General features: G+C 45.4%; 1 pseudogene; it reads left to right on the top strand.

The window, feature by feature from the left end:
* The first annotated feature begins 7,364 nt into the window (after window positions 1-7,364).
* LOC141130832 (U2 spliceosomal RNA) lies at window positions 7,365-7,449 on the top strand (annotated as a pseudogene).
* Window positions 7,450-10,963: the final 3,514 nt, after the last annotated feature.

The raw sequence follows: 10,963 nt of genomic DNA, 5'->3' as shown, positions 1-10,963 counted from the left end.
TTGGGCCCTTGCTTCAGCTATTGTGCTGTTACCGGCAGCTTCCCCGTGCATGAGCGGGAGTGACGTCATCGCGGCTCTGGCCTATCACAGTCCGGCCTATGCATACTAGCTGATCATGGCATTCTCTTGCAGGTTTTTTTTTTTTTTATTGTGGGTTTACAACCACTTTAAGGGGGTAAATCCTTCCGGGGCTGAAGTGGATAAAGCCCAGCTATAACCAAAAATGTTCACTTAGGGTGAGGAAAGATTGGAACCTCAGGAAGGACAGTTGCAGTGCATAGAAATTAATGAAAAGTTACATTGTATGAAAAAAAGAAAAGAAAAGACACCTCCGGCCAGAGTGTACACTTGCTGTGCAGTAAACCACCGTGTTTTACCATGCGGGAAGATATCATACTTTGCGAAGATGCAATATTGGATGTAATTTTATTAATGTGTGATGCAATGTAACAAAATGATGCCAGATTACTAATGTGATGGATTATCAAACTAATTTACTAAACCTATGTTACCAGGCTCACTACTAGAGTGTCATCTTATATGGAAGGTGTTCTGTTACAGAAGAACTGGACAGCCAACTTCCAGGTGCTGCTTTTTCCTCATCATCCCTGTGATGGAGCAAAATCTTCCCCACATCCTTGAAGCTTGTTGAAGCTAAACTCTGGACAGTTATAAAAGACACAGATTAATGCAACTCTATAATCCAACCCCTTAAGGCCTAATTCACACCTATGCAGGTTGCAGTTTGCATATTACAGGTGCATTTTGCGTTTTTCAATACACACTTTTCATCCATTGAAGTCTATGGAACCAAAAACCAGAAAAAAGTCCCTGGCCCTTTCCATTAAATGCACAGATGTGAACTACATCCATAGGAAACCATGTTATATGGACTGTAGAGTGTTTCTGCAAAACTGAAAACGCGTTACAAAAATGCATAGGAACCAGGCCTAATGTGTTTTCTTAATGCAGGCAGTGCGATTACCTGGCTTGACTTGGTATCAGTTTCTTGCAGTTTACTGTACAGCAGAGCTCAGGGGAAGGGGAGGTGAAGCAGCATAATGAGCCAATCTAATGTGTTGAAGCACCAGGAAGATGCTGATGGGTGTAGATAGCAGTCTGTAGTGGAAACATTAAGGTAATTAGGGGAGTAGGGTAATAGCATTGATCTCTACAAGCCTCATGTATTGTGTTCCCAGTTTGGTATTGTCTTCTACAGCATATCCCCAGCCAAAATGGGGCTGTGTTCGCACTCTGACCCTCATTTCCTCTGTTTCTGACAGTCCTCTCAAGTGTTACATTTATTGAACATTATGTGGGGCCCTTTGGTGATGTCAGAGGCATTTGAGGCCCCCTGTAGCTCATAAGTTGACAACCACTGGACAAAGAGATGAGCTGATCAGTGTGCTGCTTCTCTTTTGCATGCCCAGTCACAGGGTTGGGAGTATACCTAAGTGAAACTGCAGTGGAGAATGTTGGACAGCGCTGTTTGGCAGAGCTGTGTAAATATCAGGACTGGATGGACAAATACTAATCCTGTTGGCAGCTAAAACAGCTCCCATACGTGTATTTAATTTACGGATTTACTTTTTTGCCTAGAGTTCAGCTCTAGGTTGTAAGGCATCCCTATAAAAAGGAAAAAAAAACAAAAACTGAACGACTATTGGCGAAATATGACTCAGAGACCACCCCGAGTCATATTTCGCCAATAGTCATTGAGTTTTTAAGATAGTCCCCTTTTGTGATGTTTTTTTCTTCATTTTCAGTCCTGGTGACGGTGGTCTCCAGGAATAACAAAGTGATGCTCCTGAGCATGAACACAGATGGCAATAAAATCCCAACAGTGTTGAAAAGCCTTCCTCCTTCCATCCAAAGCTACAAAAAAAGTTTAAATATCCTTAAACATGATTTTGTTGTTACATTTTGCATGTTCTCTCGTGACTTAGGGCGTATGTGACAGACAACACTGTTGGGATTTTAATGCTATCAGGCGTATTATGTGACTGATACAGTCTTATGTCATTTTTTGCAGCTACTTCCGCTGGAAATTTTTTATGTTGACGTAAACCGCTTTATTTGCTACAGTGTATGTATAATTGATATGTGCAAAGGAGGAGCATTCAGTGCTGTATAATCTTAGGTTTCAATGTAAACCTAACCTATTTAGAAAGGCACAATGCAAAGCTATTTATAACTGACCTTGTTATCCATTATTATGTATGGTCTCCTGCTTTGAAGTCTGCTTACATTTGCATTTCTGGGTTTAGCAGGGTTGCACAGTTCAATATTTGATTTGGGTGTTCAGTTTCTGAAATTCAAATCAAGCAACTGTAGGTGGATTGCACGTCCTATAATTCACAGCAGTAAATGGGGTGATTTTACATACAAACATCCAGAACATGGTCTCTAGTTGTTAATGTAGTGTCTGATACAGTGACGTAGGGATACCCAACCCAGTGCCCCAGGATAGGTTCCTTGGACTGGTTCTACGTTCTTCTTTATTGCTCTGAAGTATAAATATATCTTTAGCCTATAACCCTTGGTCATGTCCTGGGATCTGCAATAATTCATGACTTCAGCAGCTGTGGACAGAGGCTGTTTTCATATTTTGAATTGTATATTTAGAACATTGAATTGGAAGGTTTATTTAATCATTTTTTATATCTTTAACCACTTGATTTATCCCCCTTCATGACCAGGCCATTTTTTGTGATTTAACTGAACAATGCTGTACCCAAATAAAATTTATGTTGTTTTTATTCCCACAAATAGAGCTTTCATTTGGTGGCATTTGAACACCTCTGCGTTTTTTACTTTTTGCGCTAAAAAACAAAAAAAGACAGACCATTAAAAAAAAAAAAATAATATTTTTTACTTTCTACTATAAAGCATATCCAATAAAAAAAATTAAAATCAAATTTCTACATTTCTTGATTGGCTATTGACTTAATGTGGGAACTCAACCACTCAGTGTGTCCTCACCCTTGGAGTGAGTTTAATTTAAAGTACTGGGGAAGAGCTATGATAAGAATGCCTTCCTAAACCATATCTAGGGATATATACACTGTGAGATATAACGAGTAATGACATCCCAGGTTCAATTTGTTTTATAAACCTGTTTTGGCTATGTACAAGAGCATTATTCTACTTTGTATTCTGTGAAGGTATTGTATAAATGTAACACTTCGGAATGTGCATTGTTTGTTGTACTGTTAAAAGTTGTTGATAAACTTTATTCTGATATTAAAGAAGAAGTCCAGCCAAAGCTCGTTTTGCTGGGCTTCTCCTATAGATCACAGGAGCGCAGTTCGTTTTGCACTCCTGTGACCCGTTTTCATCAGAGAGTGGGCTGAAGTCCTCTCTCTGCTGACGTCACAGGAATCAGTCCAGGCACCGCATCATCATGACAATAAAGTCTGGATCCGCCCGGTGCCTGGACTGATATCTATCTCAGCGAGCCGCTGAGAGCCTAAGACGGCTGCTTCCCGCCCCTCCACAGCTCAGCACTCCAATGAGCGCAGGGGGGGGGGGGAGCTGCCGACTGACAAAAGTGAGGACACCCCTCACATTTTTGTAAATATTTTATTATATTGCATAACAGTGTAAATTTGCTGTCCCCTCAAAATAACTCACACACAGCCATTAATGTCTAAGCTGCTGGCAACGAAAGTGAGTACATCCCTATGAGAAAATGTCCAAATTTGGACCCAAAGTGTCAATATTTTGTGTGGCCACCATTATTTTCCAGCACTGCCTTAACCCTCTTGGGCATGGAGCTCACCAGAGCTTCACAGGTTGCCACTGGAGTCCTTTTCCACTCCTCCATAAGGACATCACGAGCAGGTGGATGTTAGAAACCTTGTGCTCCTCCACCTTCCATTTGAGGATGCCCCACAGATGCTCAATAGGGTTTAGGTCTGGAGACATGCTTGGCCAGTCAATCATGTTTACCTGTTCTTAGTGTTAGAGCTGAGAGTATGCATGAAAGAATCCAAGCTTCCTTGGTCACCCTCCCAAATGATGAAGAGATCATCTATAAACCTTTTATAGCACACCAACTCAGGGGGGCGACACTTGAAAACAACGTCCTCCTCCCAGTGGGCCATAAACAAGTCCCACCTACTTTATGGGACGTAACGCATACAGACATCACATGACTCATTCATGATGTCACACGTGTCCTTTCCATGCTGATCCCCACAGACACATTTCGTTTTACACCGCTACGATCCTTATTACTGGGGTACAGTGCCAGCCTTGTGAGTTTTATCTAGTTTTAATAAATATCGTTTTTGATACTACATTCAGAGAGCGCTAGATATTGTTTATTCTATTCCATGTATCTGTTTATCGGAGTTGAAGAGGATTTTTCATCTAGACACTCGTATTGCCTTTCCACTGCAAGTGCTGATTTGAGCTTACCGACCCATTTAATTTATGGGAATGCTGTATGAGACCTGACTGATATACTCGGGGGTCCACTACATGAGGTGAGGGCCATTCTTTATGCTGGTGGAGGGTGTCACAGAAGTCACCATTTATGTTTATCTAACAGAAAATGGGGTTGTGACCTGTCCACTTACTTGTATCAGAGTGCATCAACATGCCTCCATCCCAATGAATACAGAAAAAATATGGAGGATGAAGGCGGGACTTTGTATGAGGCATGTTGGTGAGTGTGTCCACATTAAGGAGAGTGCTGTAGTGAGATGTCTAGGGTGGATCCTGTACATATTAATATTACCCACAGAAAATGTTGCAAGATAATGATGGTATAAAATTTAATAACATAGATCTTAGAACAAAATACAGTCATAAATGGAACATGTTTAAGGCCACCATGAAGCATATTAAAAATAGTATATTTACAGACATAATTCAAATGCTGCTTGTACAATTGCAAGAAAAAGTACATAGTACAATGAAATGAGTATGTGCATCAATAGTTGTTAACTCTACGCGTTTCTTGGCTTGAAACCAATCATCAGGAGTCTGATGCAGTGGGCTGCATTAAAACAATAAACGTGTGTTAATGTGGGAACAGAGGTATGGGGAAGATAAGCTACGGGGATGCAAGTTGTTAATATACTCACAGATAATGCATTGGTTGGTAATGACCCATACACTAGAGTGCAATGTTGGTCTGGGTCCACTAAATATCCCCTGGGGTTGAGGCAGAGAGCCCGCTCCAGGAAACCGCCGGCCACGGCTAACAAAGTGGCCAAAGCACCACAGGGGTCGCCAGGTGGGGACATGTGATGAGGCCAAGAGAGTAGAAGGAAAACTGTGAAAACAAACAGGGAGATAGGTGAAGAGGGAAAAACTAGGTATGGAACCAATGTGTGAGTGAGTGTCAGTGTATGAGAAGAGGCCCAAAACAAGAGAGAAGCGTGAAAGTGTATGTGAAATGAAATGTGAGTGCGATAGAGGAGGCCACTGCTGGTGTCAGTGGAGCTGTGTGGAGGTGTGCAAAAAGGTTACCTGTGGTAAAAAATGCCGGGCCAGGTAGCATGCCCCAAAGAGAACATGGCGAAACCTCGAGGTGCCCGGCCCATGACAGCCTTGAAAAGGTCGCGGGCCAGGGGCGCGCTCCCGCCAGCGTCATGGGCAGACATAATGACGCGACGGGGGGAGGATGGGGAGGGGCAGCCAGGGAGATCTTGCTGCCACCTCCCAACCCCGCAGTGCCAAGGTCCTGGATGGTGAGCCACTGATGATCCCGCTATGCGGTGGCCATACGGCGCCGCAAGCAGGACGTGGGAAGCATGACGACGATGCGCCGAGGCCAGGGCCCGCCCCGTCAATGGTAGGACGGGTGACGGGTCATGGCCTGGGCGCATCGCAACCCCGGGAGAAAGACCAGATAGATCCCAGCACCGACTGCATCAAGGGAGTGATGGAATGAGACGTGTAAACTGTATTGGAAAATAAAGTTTTGAAATAAAAATTAGGATAAAGAAGAGAAAAAAGAGAAAAAGGATGAATGAGCAAGAGATACAAAGGCAAATGATCTCTGCCTTGAATTGAATCAATATTGGCAGAGACAATACCACAATAGACACCAAATCATGCACTGAATAAAATCATTAGAGTATGGAGTGTAACCAGCTTTAGCCCTGAATTGAATCAGTATATTATCTGACTAAAGGGAGAACAAAAGCAAAAAGGCAAAAACAAAAAAATGGAAAAATAAATAACAAAAAATAACTTTAGCCCGGAATTGAATCAGTATATTGTCTGACTAAAGGGAAAAATAAAAATAATGATGAAAAGGCAAGACTATAAAAACAAAAAACAGCTTTAGCCCTGAATTAAATCAGTATTTGCCCGGCTAAAGGAAAACAACTATAACAAAGATATTTTAGCCCTGAATTAAATCAGTGTTTGAGTAAAAGGAAACAACAGAGACAAAGAAAACAGAAGAAATATTTTGGTATTATAAGGTATCTTAGTATCTATACAGAGTATTAATGCGACTCTTGTACTGAGATTAGTCAGTGAGCAAGAGGAGGACCGTAGGTCTCTCCAAAATAGAAAATACTAGAGAAAAAGGAAGCGGGAAAGCAACAAAACAAAGAATGTAGGGATAGATAGTATGAGAGAATGAAAAATTAATATGGTAGGGAATAGAGATAAATTGGCATGAAATGATTGAAGAGTAAATTAGGGTTGGTACATGTGGACTTAATAGGTGGATTAATCAGGCCACAGAAAAACAGGTGTCTGCCACCCTGGTATTCGTATAACAGAAAATGGGGTTGTGACCTGTCCACTTACTTGTATCAGAGTGCATCAACATGCCTCCATCCCAATGAATACAGAAAAAATATGGAGGATGAAGGTGGGACTTTGTATGAGGCATGTTGGTGAGTGTGTCCACATTAAGGAGAGTGCTGTAGTGAGATGTCTATTGTGGATCCTGTACATATTAATATTACCCACAGAAAATGTTGCAAGATAATGATGGTATAAAGTTTAATAACATAGATCTTAGAACAAAATACAGTCATAAATGGAACATGTTTAAGGCCACCATGAAGCATATTAAAAATAGTATATTTACAGACATAATTCAAATGCTGATTGTACAATTGCAAGAAAAAGTTTTGAATATGCTTCATGGTGGCCTTAAACATGTTCCATTTATGACTGTATTTTGTTCTAAGATCTATGTTATTAAACTTTATACCATCATTATCTTGCAACATTTTCTGTGGGTAATATTAATATGTACAGGATCCACCCTAGACATCTCACTACAGCACTCTCCTTAATGTGGACACACTCACCAACATGCCTCATACAAAGTCCCGCCTTCATCCTCCATATTTTTTCTGCATTTATGTTTATCTCTTCACTCTGAACACGCTTCTCGGCCTTTTGGCTAAGATCAAGTGTAGTATCTGTTCTTATCAGTTTCCAGAGGAGGCGATGTTGGCCCGACCAATAGTGGGAAGGGCGCATGCAAATCCGATGGTGTAATTGGACCTGGACAGACGGTTGAGGGAAAGTCATCACCTGTAGCCCATGGGGGCTTCAGTGGGCCTACCCAACCAGTCTAGAAGGGACCTCCTGGTGAGGATGGGTGCTGCACATGGGTCTGGCCGGAGGGTCGGGTCCCTGGCCTTCTGGCCTGGATTGTGGTAGCTCTAGCTACGGACAGTTATTCGGGAGAGAACGCTTACTACCCCTTTGAGGGGGGGGGAGTGGCTAGTATTTCCCGAATGTAATTAGGTAGGAGTGATGGGAGCGACGGTGGAGCCTGATGGTAAAGGGCTCTCACCAAGCTTCTGGATCTCCATGCCTTTCTGCCTGTGGTGGGGGCTGCTGTGGTCTGGGCTGTGGGCTGGGGTTGAACTTGAAAGCCTATGGAGTAGTGCCCCTGGAGTGGCAGGCCAGGGGTGCCATAGAATCACTGTGTGTGGCAGACACTTTGATTTTGGGCACCAAGGTCACTGCACCATAACACGCTTTTTAAGCACCTGCCTCTTGGGCCGGGCCTTTTGGCTAGGACCAGAGGAATTTTTTATTCCTGGCCGGAGGGCCTGGTCATTGTGTTACACAATGGCCACTTCTTCTCACTCTCCTCCACTATCCCTTTCCCCCACTTTTTATTTATTTTAAACCTATGTAGTCTGGTCACGTCTTGTTTATGTCACGTTTGTCTCACTGTGTGACGAGTAAGGATGTGGGTCCTCGGGCCAGCCCTGAAAGTCTTGGGAAGGGGTGGACATGGCCTTTTGGCTTAGTTCGCCCTCTCTCATGGGGTCTCCCTTCGGGGGAGCCCCACCTAGTACTTGGGTGGGTCCTGTTTCGGCAGGCCCTCCAGAGAACGGGGTCTGTCTGGTTTCGGCCAGATAGACCATTGTAAGTACCTTTGTCCCCGCAGGAGCCTAACGCCCCGGGGGATCAGGGAATTGGCACGTCTGTGTACCCGTGGCACTTTTTTGTGAGAACTCTTTATGTGTGTGCACATTTTTTATGCACCGGGTGAAGTTTTTAGGGTGTGTTTTGCACGCCATAGGCTTTCAAAAGAAAAAAAACTGGAAGTCTATCAGTGCCCTTCGGATTCTGTATCTACAGGATTTTAAAGGACTCTCTTATTTTTCCTCATTATGAACTTATTAGTAAATTTTTGAGCGCTGTACTGCCTTTTATATATACTGAAATATACAGTGTACTTTGTGTGTATGTATTTAAATATATATATTTATATGTTTAAATAAATAAAAGGAGGAACATGGGAGGAAGGAATATTGCCTAATAACTGAAACCGCAAAAAAACGAAGACAGGTGGACTGTTATGGAGACGAGACTGGGACCATGGCCTCAACGTACACTGTAATATTGTTTTCTAGACACCAATTGATATATTTCCCAGTCTTGTCTCGATTGGGTTAACCCCCCCCTCATTTTTTTTATTCTTGATTTCTGGTTTTCCCTTTTTTTAATTATTTAGTCTATTTTGGGTATCATAATGTAATGTCTTCTTTCTGTTTTGTTTTTTAGCTGTTTCAGCTTTTAGGTATTATTCCTCCCTCACCTGTTCCTCCTTTTATCCTTATCTTTCAAAGCAAAGGGCAACTTTATTGTCGTTCAGACCTTGAGGGCTGGACTGTGGTTAGTGGGAGTAGAAAATGTCCCGGCGTCAGTGGGAGGAAGAGTGCCCCATTGTTGGTGTCATTGGAAGAACTAGTTCCCCCAAGGGCTGGATAAAGCAAGCATAGGGCCGCAGTTTGGAGACCACTGGTGTAGCCTAATGTAGCCCTCAAATTTTCTACTCGCGTTTTACGAGTGGAAAATGAGGGCTGTCGAGGATGAGCTGCCTGGGAGCAAGGGGGGGGCGAGCACCGCCGGCAGGCGGGGTTGAATGGGAGTCCTTCTCCCAGTGATCGTGGAGGGGAAGAGAGAGCCAGCCAGATGATAAGAGCGCAGGGAACATCACTGTAACAGCTTTCATTTAAATTGCTGTGTGTTCCCTGCACTCGCTGTCACATACAGCCCCACCTCCTGGTCCCGGGACTTTGATAGACCGATCACTCTTCCAATCCCAGGACGTGTGATGTGTATCAAAGTTCTCTGGCCAGGAGGCGAGACTGTATGTGACAGCGAGTGGCAGGAACACACAGCAATTGAAATGAAAGCTTTTCCAGCGATGTCCTCGGTGCTCTGAACATTCGGCCGGCAATCCTCTTCCTCTCCTCTCTTCCCCTGCACTGGTAGGCTGCATGGTGGACATGGGCAGGCTGCATTGGTGGGCACGGGACAGTTTGCATTGGGCACGGTAATGCTGCATTGGTGGGCACGGGCAGGCTGCATTGGGCACGGGCATGCTGCATTGGTGGGCATGGGCAGGCTGCATTGGTGGACATGGGCAGTCTGCATTGGTGGGCATGCTGCATTGGTGGGCATGGGCAGGCTGCATTGGTGGGCAGGCTGCATTGGTGGGCACGGGCAGGCTGCATTGGTGGGCACGGGCAGGCTGCATTGGTGGGCAGGGAGCAGGCTGCATTGGTGGGCATGCTGCATTGGTGGCCACAGGCAGGCTGCATTGGTGGGCACAGGCATGTTTCATTGGTGGGCACGGGGCAGGCTGCATTGGTGGGCACGGGCAGGCTGCATTGGTGGGCATGGGGCAGGCTACATTGGTGGGCAGGCTGCATTGGTGGGCATGCTGCATTGGTGGGCACGGGCATGCTGCATTGGTGGGCATGCTGCATTGGTGGGCATGGGCAGGCTGCATTGGTGGGCACAGGCCAGGCTGCATTGGTGGGCACAGGCCAGGCTGCATTGGTGGGCACAGGCCAGGCTGCATTGGTGGGCATGGGCAGGCTGCATTGTTGGGCATGCCGCATTGGTGGGCATGGGGCAGGCTGCATTGGTGGGCATGGGGCATTGGTGGGCAAGGGCAGGCTGCATTGGTGGGCTTGCTGCATTGGTGGGCACGGGCAGGCTGCATTGGTGGGCATAGGCAGGCTGCATTGGAGGGCATGCTGCATTGGTGGGCACGGGCAGGCTGCATTGGTGGGCATGCTGCATTGGTGGGCACGGGCAGGCTGCATTGGTGGGCATGGGGCAGACTGCATTGGTGGGTAGGCTGCGTTGTTGGGCATGCTGCATTGGTGGGCTTGGGCAGGCTACATTGTGGGCACAGGCATGCTACATTGGTGGGCACGGGTAGGATGCATTGGTAGGCACGGGGCAGGATGCATTGGTGGGCACAGGGCAAGCTGCATTAGTGGGCACAGGGCAGGCTGCATTGGTGGGCACAGGGCAGGCTATATTGGTGGGCATGCTGCATTGGTGGGCACAGGCAGGCTGTATTGGTGGGCGCGGGCAGGATATATTGGTGGGCGCGGGCAGGATATATTGGTGGGCATGGGCAGGCTGCATTGTTGGGCACAGGTGAGGCTGCATTGATGGACACAGTTGAAGCAGCATTGATGGACACAGGTGGGCTGCA

This window comes from Aquarana catesbeiana, linkage group LG02 (genome assembly GCF_042186555.1).
Source record: "Aquarana catesbeiana isolate 2022-GZ linkage group LG02, ASM4218655v1, whole genome shotgun sequence".
Classification (NCBI taxonomy): Eukaryota; Metazoa; Chordata; class Amphibia; order Anura; family Ranidae; genus Aquarana; species Aquarana catesbeiana.
Note: the sequence above shows the minus strand (reverse complement) of the source record. Positions and strands in the feature narration are given on the sequence as shown.